Below are 12793 nucleotides of genomic sequence, written 5' to 3'. Positions count from 1 at the left end.
AAGCGGCTATAGGTCTATACAGCAAAGAAATGTGGCCTGAGCCCGTAGCAACCTGCTTTGTTGACCAATGTAATAGGATTTTATTGTTTTGCAATAACAATTCAACTCAGATTTTGAGTCACAGTAGATATGTTAAAAAGAAACAAACCCCAACATATCTACCCCTAAAGCGTGATTTATACTTCTGTGTCGAATTGATGCCGTGCCTACGTCATTGCCTCTGCATAGATGTGTTCTTACTTAGACAGAAGTTGAGGACACTTAATGTGTAATTTTGTAATATATTTTCTTTGGTAAATGCTGCAGTTGCTCCAGGCTTTATATGAGTAGAGGAAAACTGCTAGTAGCTAGGCAAATTTATACAATGTAAAATTTTATAGGCTGATGTTAGTATTGTTAGCATCATTTTAGGGATGCACAGTGTTGGATTTTTTTTGCCAATATCATACATGCCAATATGTAACAACTCATTTGGGATTGATCAAATTATGCATACTCTTATCATGATGGCCCACCTGCACATGGAGACATAAAATACAATGCTTTCCAATGTACAGATATGTCGTATTCAGTCATTGTGCAATATAAGAAAACTATTTTAACTTAGGGTTAATGTTTTTTACATGTTCACTTTGTCAATTAAAAAAAATGACATGTAGAAATCAGCATTTTGGCTGATTCTGATATTCTATTTAAAAGCCAATATGTGCCGATAACGTATCATGCATCCCCACATATTTTATTTGTTGGGAAAATGGGTCCAGCAAAAGACACTGTTTTGTCCATGAATCTTGCGAGTTAAAGTGAAGCCAATTTGGGTACTTGGGCTTGATATTGCCACTACTGAGTCATTTTGAATCAATCAAACTTTACGACACTCCAAAGACACACCAAAGCCGACAAGCGTTTACACAGATACACCAACTCACAAGTATAATGCTCACAATGGTGTGAGCGTGGGGTCGAGCCAACACACAATTATAATTCTGCTGCAAGATTAGGTCACTGCTACAGTGAGACTGCTAATACCTGATTTCTACAGTTTGTCTTGAAGGTACTGTTGTGTCCATGCGAATGCTGGGAATCCTGCACCCATTTCTCCTCTCTAGGTGACTCCCACCTCCACTCCTCTGCTTGCTGTCCGATTGGTGTGAGGAGGCCACCCCGGTCTTTTTCTGCTTCTGTAAAGGTTAGGAGATGTGAATGAATCAGTTCTGTGTGTGCCCAGGGAAGAGGCAGCACAAAAGCCTGTTGTGGGGGGTGAGATGGCCCCAGTATAGCTTCTTACCACCAATCAGCAGTGATAAAAAAAAAAGAGGAGAGGGAGCCAGAGGCGGCAAGGGGAGTAGAGCTCCTCTGTAATTACAACATGGTCTTAAAAAGCAAATACCAAGCCCTAGCAACCTCAGCCGGGAGACAGAGAAAAAAGGGGGGGAAATAGTGGAGGGGAGGGGTAGAAAAAAAATAGGCAAGGGGAGTTAAGAAGCGCCACAGAGAGCGACCCTGCAATGACCTCGGCTCTCCAACAATCGTCCCCTGCCAGCTGGAGCCAGGGTTAGGGGCGAGAGCGAGGGGCCGGGCAGGATCCCCTCCGATTTATGACTGACTATAAGGCCCCTGAAAGAAACCCAATCACCCAGGATTCCTGCGCAGCATGACTCTGGCTGGAGAGAATAGATAGCCCAGGAGAGTGTGGGACTGGGGCTTCGGCGACAGAGCCAACGGCTCATACACAGGCACTGACACAGAGGGCCACTTTACCAAGGGGAGGGCCAGTGGGCACTGGCTCTATTATCTGCAGCTCTCCGCATTGAGCATGATATCATTACACTGTGCCGACTCTAACCTCAGCTGCGTTCAACGACTGCCCAAACTCATCCTCTGAACTCTCTTTGTCCAACATATTTCACAACCTGGATTTACATGCACCCGGCTAATTGCTCTATCTGTCTAATTAGTAGAAATTTAATGGTTATTAAATTTCAACCTGCTATCAATGTAGAGTGGGAAAGAGAGAGGCAGGCTGAGAGTAGGGCATGAAAAGAAAGGGAGAAGGCAGCTGTCTTTTAAAGCGGGGTAAGCCGCGCTTGGAGCTACCCCGCTGATCCATTAGCATATCTGAATGATCCTGTTCCTGCACAGCCACCACCACGCTGCAAGGTGGCACATCTGAAGAACGCGCCCTTTGAATGCGCTTGCAAGCTGGGGAAACTCTTATTTTTCAGCCCGTTTGAAAATCCGGAGACAACTTGATGTTTGAGAAGCCAACAAAAATAAAAGAGGGAGAGAAAAGGGGAGAGGGGAAGAAAAAAGTTTGAGGTTTTGAGGAGGACAGAGTTTTACAAGCTTTTTGAAGCTGGATACTTAATAATTCACTTGATGCTACAAGCAGCAGTGAGGCAGTATGGAAACACACTCATGCATGACAACAGTTTTCATCGCCTGTGCGTTGTCAAAAGAAAGTGTGTCACAACCCCTGGTTCAGGCAACAGAAATGTAGTATTTTGTGGAAAAAGTGGCGTTTCAGGGATCCTCAAAAGCACACCCATGCTCAAAAATGGATTTCAGTAATTGTGCTAACAAAATTTTGAGAATTTTAAAAGTTAACATCTCTCTAAATCTTGCTTAAATTGATAATATTTGAGCCACTGGCATAACTTTTATCTCCACATTACCTCCTCATAGACAACTAAAATGAGTCTCAAGTGGCTGCAGTTTCATGTTCAAAGCACAATTATAGTGCACTGACACTCCTCACACGGCAAAAGAATTTGCAACATGTAAATAATTATTAACAAAGTGTTTCGGAAAACAGGTTTGGCAGGATGCATCCCTTTGGTGAGACACACCCAATATCTGTTGCGCAAGTAATACAAGCAGCTCTGAATTTTTGAATGTATAATATATCTGTACGTTCTGATCCTGATCTTATTTGGTAAATGTGTCAGAGCTTAGGGTTTTTTTCTTTCCTTTTTTTTTTTTTTTTTTTTTTGATCAGCCTTGAAGTTGGTCTCCTCTCGGCCACAAAGCGGGCTTCTATTGACTGGTTCCAGGGAGCGTATTGATGGTTCCATAATTTGGGCACAGGAACACAAAAAGGCTGACCCCCGCTGGGCTCAGCACGACAGCCCAGTCAGCAGGGAGGCTTGCATTTATTAGCCTGGGAGAGGAGCTCCTGCAGAATTAAAGCACATTCACCCACCCATTGATCTCTGTCATGAAAACAATACTCGCCTCCCTCTCTGGCAGCGAGCTAGGCACTGCGCGCTCTGAGGTAATTCGGCGGCCATAGAAAACAGGATGGCTCACACCCTCAGGCTCCAAGTAAACTATTTGAAAAGTGAGAGGAATAGGATAAAAAAACTAAGCCATATTAGATTATCAATCCACCTGTCCAATTGTATTATGCCATGAATCGGGATGAATGGTGGCTGAATATGAATGCAGCTGTTGTGTGTGTGCTTCCAGGGAGCAGAAACCAGTCTTTGTTTTTTTAGCTGTGTTGTGACATGTTGAATGCTACTTTATGTGCCTCTGGAGGATTCTGAGCCCAGGTTTCCTCTGTTTTACTGAAAAGCTGTCTGTGGATTGGAGCATGGATCAGCTTTATGCAGCTTATTGAATTTGTTTTTTACTTTTGGCTCCGACATTATGGTCATATGAGAGGTGCAGCGCGTGGTTGCATAGCTTCCGCCTCTCCGAGGGATCTTATCCTAGCCAGTGGACAAGGGTAATACATGGGATACAGACGAGGGAGAATTAGGGCAGTATGTTCCAACACTGTGAGCCCCCACCATCTTAGTTTCTGTTAATCCACTGATAATGGCCTTCATCACCTCCAAAAATACCAGAGAGTCAGTCACAAGGCAGGAGCATGCCTCTCAGTATCTCCTAACTGATAGGGTGCACATGTGCGAGAACAACCTATCCTCATATAATGGTTTGTATGATATCTAACAAATTAGCAGCCCATAAATGATGTTACCTTGCTAACATGAAGTTATGTATGTAGGTGTACACCTGTCTCCTGTGTAGTACCAACACATTTTTACCCTAAGTTGTCCCTTAATCGCTGCTTTGTCAGTGGACTTCCGCGTCTACATTCTAGGTATCCACCTGCGTCTGCTGGTGACACTCTGGGATGCTGCAACCAATAAAAGTGGGTGGTTAGAATTAGGCTACAAAGGGACAGGTGGTTAGATTCGAGCAACAGAAGCATGTGGGTAGGTTTAGGAAATAACATAAAGGTCTGGCTCTACATCCATATGGCAAGCAAATACTGGATAAAGCAAGTGAAAGTCCAGGGTTTGTTGGACCCATTCACCGCCCCTCCTAAACACCCTATCAGCACCCCCATGCTCCTTATATCATGTTGTCAAAAGCAGTGTATCAACCTGACACTGCCCGCCCGCATATCATATCATATCATATCATATCATATCATATCATATCATATCATATCATATCATATCATATCACCGCACCAGATGCCATCCGCCCAACCGGTGGCGTAAAATAGCGCCACCAAAGGTTCCATCCAACTATGTTGGAAATTGATGTCGTCCAGCAGCATATCATAACGCTGCGATTGGTGGCTTTGGTTGTTAGTATCTTACGCCAAGGTCATTGATAAAACGGTAGTATTTGACAACTTCAGAATGAGAATGGGCCGGTAGGACATAAAGTTACCTACTTAACATAAAGTTATGTATGTAGGCAAGAAAAGTAAGGGTTAGGGGTTCAGATTACGCTTTTAGCATTGCGTAGGTCAGGTTTAGGACAAGAAAGATGGTCGTGATGTTCCTTAATACTTAAAGTTCACTTGGTTTGACAGGGTTTTGAACATTGGTGTCCTGGGGTAAAGCCCAGTGTTGTTTGACTAAGCCTCCTTTATCAGAATTTTGGTCTTCATACTGCTTTCTTCTTTGTTCTTCACTGCATACGTATATGTACAAACAGAATAGCCTGCCGTGAATATAAACCCTCGCATGGCTTCACAGTTAACTGGCACAGCCTTTCAAGAAGGATTCTTGAAAATTGAGTTATCAGTTGATGTTTTGGTCCACAGGCCTTCCTCTGGACACAGAAGAAACAATCTTGAGGAAGCTACAAGGGGGAGGGCTGCACTAAAACTGTCCTCTCCCTTTGAGCCAGTTGTGTGAGCATAGTGTGTACACGGCCCTGACTGTTGACCTAAGGAACTCGCAGGCCTTTGATGCTGCCCCTCAGTGGCTCGCGTCCAAGGAGTGGGGGCTGTCTGGACTGTCCGGTCAACTCCTCACACACAGGCCGCAGTGTCAACACAAGACACAAGAAGACAGAGAATGTCACACTTCACACATAGTTGAAAGCAGTGATGCGTCTCATTATGCCACCTAGAGCTGCTTTTGTCAGCTGGGGTTTGATGTGTGGAGGGGAAGGGCTCAGGGAGACGCCATGGCCTGGTATGGGGCCTGCCGCTGCCACCTTTGAAGTCACTGTCGGGACAAGGTCTTTCATATTTGCAGAAAAGAGAGGAAAACTCAAGGGATGGCCGTGATTGGCACACTGTTTTGTTAGCGCAATAAATGGCGTGAGCTAATCACCATTTGCACCCGCCCTGTTCATCAACCCTCTTGCAGCCCCAGGAGTTTTAAAAACAGTGCTTTGCAGGCACTTTTTTGGCTCCTCAAGCATGAAACTTCCTTTAATCTATTCTTACTCAAAAAGCCATTCAAACATCTTACATAAATTATGCTCTTAGCATTAGAATCAAAGGCGAGCAACATCTCCCCTCATGCTGTCAGTGAACCTTTTGATGGACAGATATATTGAGGCTTGCTTTATGGGAAGCATATGCGTATTGTAATTCAAAAAGCAACTTTGAAACTCAACTGCATCACTCGGTTACAGTGAAAATGAGCTCCTAAACACCGCCACAGTTTTCCGTCATTCATTTCATGTCAGATGAATACTGTCAGAAATGTTAACGGAACAGAATTTTGAGCGATGTCTATTGTTTGGTATATCAAAATTGTGCTTGGTGGAGATTTTTCATGTTACCTCAAAACTGTGGAATACAAGGCATCGGTTCCTTGCTGCATATTTTAACCTCTACTGTAATTACCTGTACTCTTGAATGTAGCAATCTCCTCTAGATACACTGAAAGTTAAACCTATCAGGACAAAACATCTCCATCTACACATATATTAGGCTACATACTGAAGACATAAACTATGGTCAGTGATGCGTCTCATTATCAGAGAGCTTTTACTTGGAAAAAGAAACAGGAAAGGTTGAGTAAAACAGATGTATTTGTATTTCCTCATGTCTGTGACAGAAACAGACATCAAAACTGTACCAAAAGGTGGTAAAGAGTCAATAGAATTAGAAAAGACCATTTTTACTGTCTTACATTTCTCTAGATGAACCGCAGATGAGCAGCATAACGGCCATGTCTGAGCAGTGGTGTTCATGCCAGCAGTGTGGCTGCTCTAGTCTGTAACACCGAAATAAAAAACAACAGGTTTTGTGATGCTGTGCTCATGCAGGCAGTGTGGCCCGGTATAACAGGGAGAGAACAGCCAGTCGGTGTCTTCCATGGGAGAACTGGATACAGTGTTAGAGGTGTGGCCCTGTTCATTTTAATGAATGTTGTTCAGTGATACATGAGGCCAAAAACGTTTGACTTCTTTGGTATAAAATTACCCACATCCCATAGAGCAAGCACACCAAAACTTTAGCAAGCTAAGCAGTTAACTTCTGGTTAAGCCCTCTGCTAACTTGAATGGGAATAGAATGGTTTCATCATGTAGCTCCTCTAGCATGGACTTTTGTAATGTTGTCAAAGTGAATGGATAAAATCCTGACAGTGAAATGAGTCAGGGGGGCTCATTTCAGGGGGGCTGTGACACTCAAAACTATGAATCCACTGATTTACAAAAATCTCTTTCACAATGTAAGTGTATGGGAAACATTATTTTAGGGCCAAATGGCATCACACTGTTTCCCAACTACAAAAAAAATGGCTTGAAAGTCTGGCACACTTTCTGGGGGCCTTCTTTGCAGAGAGTCAGTTTAACTAAACGTGAGCTAATGCTAAAGCTCCTTAACTGACGTTACACTATACATTGTTGGAAAAAAAAGTGCAAAAACAACGATTTATGATTTCATAGGGGTTATGTGCAGGACAGTTGCTTAGCCATAACTTCTGAAAGGAGCCAAGTTAGCTGTTTCTATGATTATGATCTGTTTCTATTTCTTTATGATCAACTAAGCAAACTATCTCCTCGCTGTAGCTTCATATTTGATGCACAGTTGGCCTACGAGAGTGAAATTAATATTCTCATCTAACTCCTGGCAAAAAAGCAAATAGGTCTATTTCCCCAAACACTGTCTCTTTAATGAAAGTATTTTTGGCATATAATTAACAGTTCTACTTGAAAATATCTACCACTCACATCTGCAATATGGTGCTCTTCAAATAACTTTTTTCTCTTTATTTAAGCTTCATACTGCACATAATTGATGAGATTAAAGGCATCCCTCCTCTTCCTGCCTTTCTTTATCATCCAAGTAGTTCATTGTATGGAGTCTTTATAAAGTTTAACAGGAAGAGCATCCGTATACAACATTAAATATGCTTTGTAGTCAGGATAAAAAAACTATGATCCTTCCTCTATATTGCAAATTAGAGGAAGAAGACTTAGTGGTGTTGACTACACCTCAAACCGCCACGGAAGGTCATGGTCAGAGCCTCTCTTTGTTATAAACACAAGGCTTCTTTCATAAACAAAGCAGTGAGAAAGAGAGAGAAGAGAGGGTGTGTGAGGGTGTGTGAGGGTGTGTGAGTGTGTGTCTGCCTGTGTGCGTGTGTGTGTGTGTGTGCGGTGAGGGATAGAGACTCCGTTCTTATCTTTGTACAAATAGAGTGGAAAGGGAAAGTCAGGAAACACACAAAAGGGAGAAAGGAGAGTGAAAACAAAACCAGGTACAAGATAATGACAAGGTCAAGTGTGCGCTCAATGGCTCAGTTCAGTCGGAGAGAGATAAGGCCCAACCTGCTGACAAGGTGTGTGCAACAGAGGGGAATGGGAGGTCAGGTAAAGCTCTGGGGATACTTCCCACTTACACACAAACACACACACACACACACACACAAACTAAGCCTCCAATTTTATGTCTTTGAGAACTTCAGCTCTCCAGCACCACCTGCTGGACAGATTAGCAAACAAAGCTGACGAGAGTGACAACAATTGCAAATCATGTGACAGCAAAGCAGAAGTCTGCTCTTCAGCTTAGCATCATCAGAGCAGACTTCTTATGGATGCTACAGATATAGAAAGTGTAATTTTATCCATCGTGGCCTTGCATACATCACACCATACTGTCTGGAGTCCAGTGTTGTATAATGACAGCAGTGTGGGAAGTTTTGAAATCTCACCAACCAAAAAACAATGCCGGCTTGAAAGGCACTCTGCCAATGCATTCATCAAACCATTTCCTGGAGCAGCTCCAACAATAACCAACAGTTTGACTGCAAGAATTCTTGTCTTGCTTTGATGTTGAAAGTTTCTTCTGTTCCTGAGAGTCACATCACTGGCTGAGTGAAATTTAAAAAGGCATGGAGCTCCTCATCCGACGTCGAGCATGACATTAAGTATGATTTCAAACGACAACAAATAAAGTGCGAAAGGGCTACAGGCTCGCGACTTACTTTCACGGAGCATAAAGGATTGGATTAGTTGAAGGCTATCTCTGATGTGTCACTCATCTCCAGGAGAGAGGAGACGGTGAACACAAGATAAAACGTCTTTTTGGTGGACCAGCGAAGCCAGAGAGGAGAAAAAGAGATGGAGAGATATGCTTCAATAGATATCTGATACAACTGATCCAGACACTGACCCTAATCCTGATCTGGAATTCTGATCTCATGGATAAAGGGATACAAAGCCTTCAGGAGGGGGGCTTCAGGAGAAAAGGGAGGCCTTGGACAGATACTCAGAGGTGGGCTGGGTCAGTGGGACATCAGGCAGCACTTTGACCGCTCCGAGCCTTGAAGATGCGAGAGGCCCTCATCCAAGTCTCATCCAACACAGCCAGGCACGGGGCGGGCACTGAGAGAAAGCACGACTGTGGGATTGAAGTGAACTACAGGGAGCGGGCTGGCTGTGCTGTTGTGACTGATATAGCAACGAGTCAACTGCTCTTTGCTCCCCTTCATTTGATTATAGTCGTCTTGTGGAAGCAGAGACTCGGGGGAATAATGTAACTGTACAAATAAATCGGAGCATCTGCTATTTAATCAATCTTTATATTCTTAATGGGTGAATGATTTCCCATTTGGGTGCAGTCAGGAAATTTGGAACACTTTTTTGTATCATAAAGACACACTGCCAAACCTACCTCATTGGGTACCCTAGTCAAGCCTGACCTGAGCTGATGAGAAATAACACAAATAAACAACTTTGCTAACAAACAATACTTTATAACAAAACAATAAAATTAGCACATTTTACCTTTTTTTTATACCATGGCCTAAATGGCTTTTGCGTTTTCATTTTTTCTTACTCCAATGATCCTCAGATACACCAAGCTTCACCATACCAATAAATGCTGGAGCATATTGTGACTGTGATGGTCACTCTCTGATTAACTAGTTGGACTACAGGTGGTACCAGAGGTGTACTGGTGAGTATAATCTGGTATACTGGGTCTACCCTACTATTTTTCTGGCTGTTAAAAGCATACCCACTTATTAGCCAAAAAGCCATTTCAGCAATATCACACGAGAGGGAGTGCTGTAGTACTGTTTATCATCACGGCTGTGATAAACAGTACAAAAGCATGATCTAGTGTGTGTGTGTGTGTGTGTGTGTGTGTGTGTGTGTGTGTGTGTGTGTGTGTGTGTGTGTGTGTGTGTGTGTGTTACTGTCTTGGAGAGCAGGAAGCAGGATTGGATCCAAAAGCAGGCAACAGATGAGGCAGCTGGATGAATTTGCTGTCCAAAATGGTTACAGTCACAATATAACGCAAGTGAAAGCAAGCAGGCACACGAAAGCAGGTAAGAGACCAAAAATGTATATAAAAAAAGAAGCCAAAAATGAAGACTGAATGACCAAGAACAAAGGAAATGAGCAAGCATAAGGAGGAAGACACTGATTAGGGAAGTGAGAACAGGTGAGTAGACTTCAAGACTAGTGAGGGACGGGTGAAACTAAAAAAGGGCGTGGAAGATAATCAAAAGTGGCAGGTAAACAGAAGAGCAGCAAATGAAGTGCTCTGAAACAAGAGATGTCAGTGACAACAGAGAACAGGAAACACTAAGTATGATTGCGGAACAGAATTAAACAGGAAAAACACTACTGCAGAGGAGATCAGGGCAGATCATACTGTGTGCTTTGTGTGTGTATCAGTGATTGCTGTTTCTGGACTATTGTAGCCAACATGGACTCAATGCATAGTCATTAAAGTTTTTTTAAGTTACAAAACTACAAAACAAATGTCTGTTGTATGACAGGGTGACACACGGTAGGATAAGTCATGATTTTATGGCACCCGAAAGCCTAAAAACATGGCGGTTTCACTTCAGAAAAAGGACCCATTATTTACCTTAATGCATTACTGTAAGTACTCACTCTAAACCATTTTGCAAAAATACCCGATTAAATTAATTGTAAAAATATTTTGATTATAAGTCAAACAGATCATAAAACACAGCATACTACAACCATGTTTGTTGCTATAACCTTATAGTTTTAGCTCCAGTACTCTTATCACCAACATGTCACATGGATTCCCTTGTAAGTTGTGGAAGTGTAAAAGGTGGATTTTTTTACTCTTTGCTCTGCCTATCCAAGTGATCTCAGATCAATAAAATGATTGCTTTATGTAAAGCACATTTGCATTAACAATGCAGTCACATGACTGATGAATGGCTGCTTAAATTTAAAGTAAAATGTGAAACCTTATTTGTCCCATTTTACCTGATACAGCACCATAGTCAGTTCATCTCACAGGACTGTAGGAGTATGTCATACAGAGATCATCAAATTCATATTTTAGCAGATATTGCCATCTACTGGTGATAGCAAAATATTTGATTAATCATCATTTCTGCAGGTTCACCCTACCACAGCAGGTGACAGAGGACTCCAGATCATTTCCTTGGCTTAGTAGATTGGAAATGCAGCTATGCCAACATGAAGCAGACGACAGCTTGCTTCCAGGAGGAGGCAGTCTTAGGTCAGAGATTGAGGTTTACCCAAACACACACACACAAAATCCCTGCCAGAGCCTGTGCTCTGTGTGCAGAGGATTAATCGGCTGTAACAGGGGCCCTGATGGAGGGGGAGCCGAGCGTGGAGAACATAGCTGGCCCCCACTCTATCAATCAGACAAGTCTTCTTCTACCCAAACCAAATTGACCTGCCGATGCACCAGCCACGTCCGAGCTCTGTGTGGATATAAATCACATTGAATCAGAGGTAGGTAGCTGTCAGCTCCACTGAATGCACCATCCCTCCCTGTGCTCTTCCTGCATGGAGAGCTGTGTGGTTTACTATCTCACACACGGCAGACTGAACACTTGACTGAACTCTACATGCAGACAATTATGGGAAAAGCTTTTTAATATATAATGGTCTTTGGTCAGGTTGGTTAACATTTTGTACATTTATTTTGATGCAGCTGTGGGATAAAGTTGTTTTTTTTTGTGCAATGCATTCTTTATACACCATCTTTATCATTTTTCATACCTTGAGCAAATTGGTGCAATTTCTTTCAGAAACATGGGGGAAAAGGCAATGAGCAACTTGGTTAGAAATGTTCCTCAAATTGCAAGAAATAAGTAGATTTACATTTTGATTTATATTTTTTAAAAAAAGAAAAAAGCAAGAGAAAATGTCCAGGGAAAGAAAGGAAAAATCTAGGGAAAAGTGTTTAGGGAAAAATTATTAATGACTAAATAAGTAATTAATTAATCATTCATTTCTCATAATTACATATCTAAAATTAAGTTACAACATTTTTTTTTCTGGGGCATTTTCTTTTTTAAAACTTTCTTTTTCATTTTTCTTTTAGTTTTAATATACAATTTTAAGTAGTTTTCTTGTACTTTTTACTATTGCTGATTTTTAAGCTAATTTCTTTGTTGCCCATTGCCTTCTTCCAGTGTTTTTGAAAGAAGTCAAGGCAATTTGCTCAGGTTTCAAAGGGTTAATTCATTGCTGTGATAACCATCTGCGGTAAAAAAAAAATCTGCTGTGGTTAAGGCTAAGTGTGAAGTGGAAGTTTTGTACTCAAACTGTAACCTCCTCTCCTAAAATGAGATTAAAAGTACTGAGATTTGTCTAGCTGGCGTTGGTGCAGAGTTGTCGATACGTCCTTGCATCAGTGCTGACAAGACAAATTCCCTGACAATCATTGTACTTGATGAATACAGTGATTTGGAGCCTAATTCTCATTAGAAATACAGCCACAACAGTGTTGCATGCCTCCCCTCATCCTTCAGCTGTCCCTTTATTCCCCCAGTTGTAAAATCTGTTCCAGCGGCTCTTAGCTCCAGGAAGTTTCACAACATGAGCAATGGTGTGAGGGGGAGATAATGTGAGGAAGGCCGGGCTCTAAATCTCAGTTCTGCTCATCTCCTCTCATCCTCCGGTTCACCTACGCGGCTGGCTGACAGATGACACAGTGTGCGGTCCAGGCTGCATCTCTGTTCCTGGGTCATCCATTGCTCCCGGAGTGATAAGTGGCTCTGTCCTGGTGCGGCTCATCCTGCTGCATACACAGTCAATCACACGGGCAGAGGCA

The 12793-nt window shown here is 42.4% G+C and overlaps 1 long non-coding RNA gene across 1 annotated transcript; it reads left to right on the top strand.

Moving 5' to 3' along the window:
• The first annotated feature begins 8621 nt into the window (after nt 1-8621).
• Nucleotides 8622-12259, top strand: LOC148189797 (uncharacterized). The gene is made up of 3 exons (XR_015776484.1): nt 8622-9670; nt 9927-10043; nt 11102-12259. It is a non-coding gene; the product is annotated as an uncharacterized LOC148189797 (long non-coding RNA).
• The last annotated feature ends 534 nt before the right edge of the window (nt 12260-12793 follow it).

This window comes from Plectropomus leopardus, chromosome 4 (genome assembly GCF_026936395.1).
Source record: "Plectropomus leopardus strain MGB_pleo_1.0 chromosome 4, ASM2693639v1, whole genome shotgun sequence".
In the NCBI taxonomy this organism is placed as follows: domain Eukaryota; kingdom Metazoa; phylum Chordata; class Actinopteri; order Perciformes; family Serranidae; genus Plectropomus; species Plectropomus leopardus.
The sequence above is the reverse complement of the archived record's forward strand: the minus strand, read 5'-3'. Positions and strand labels throughout refer to the sequence as shown.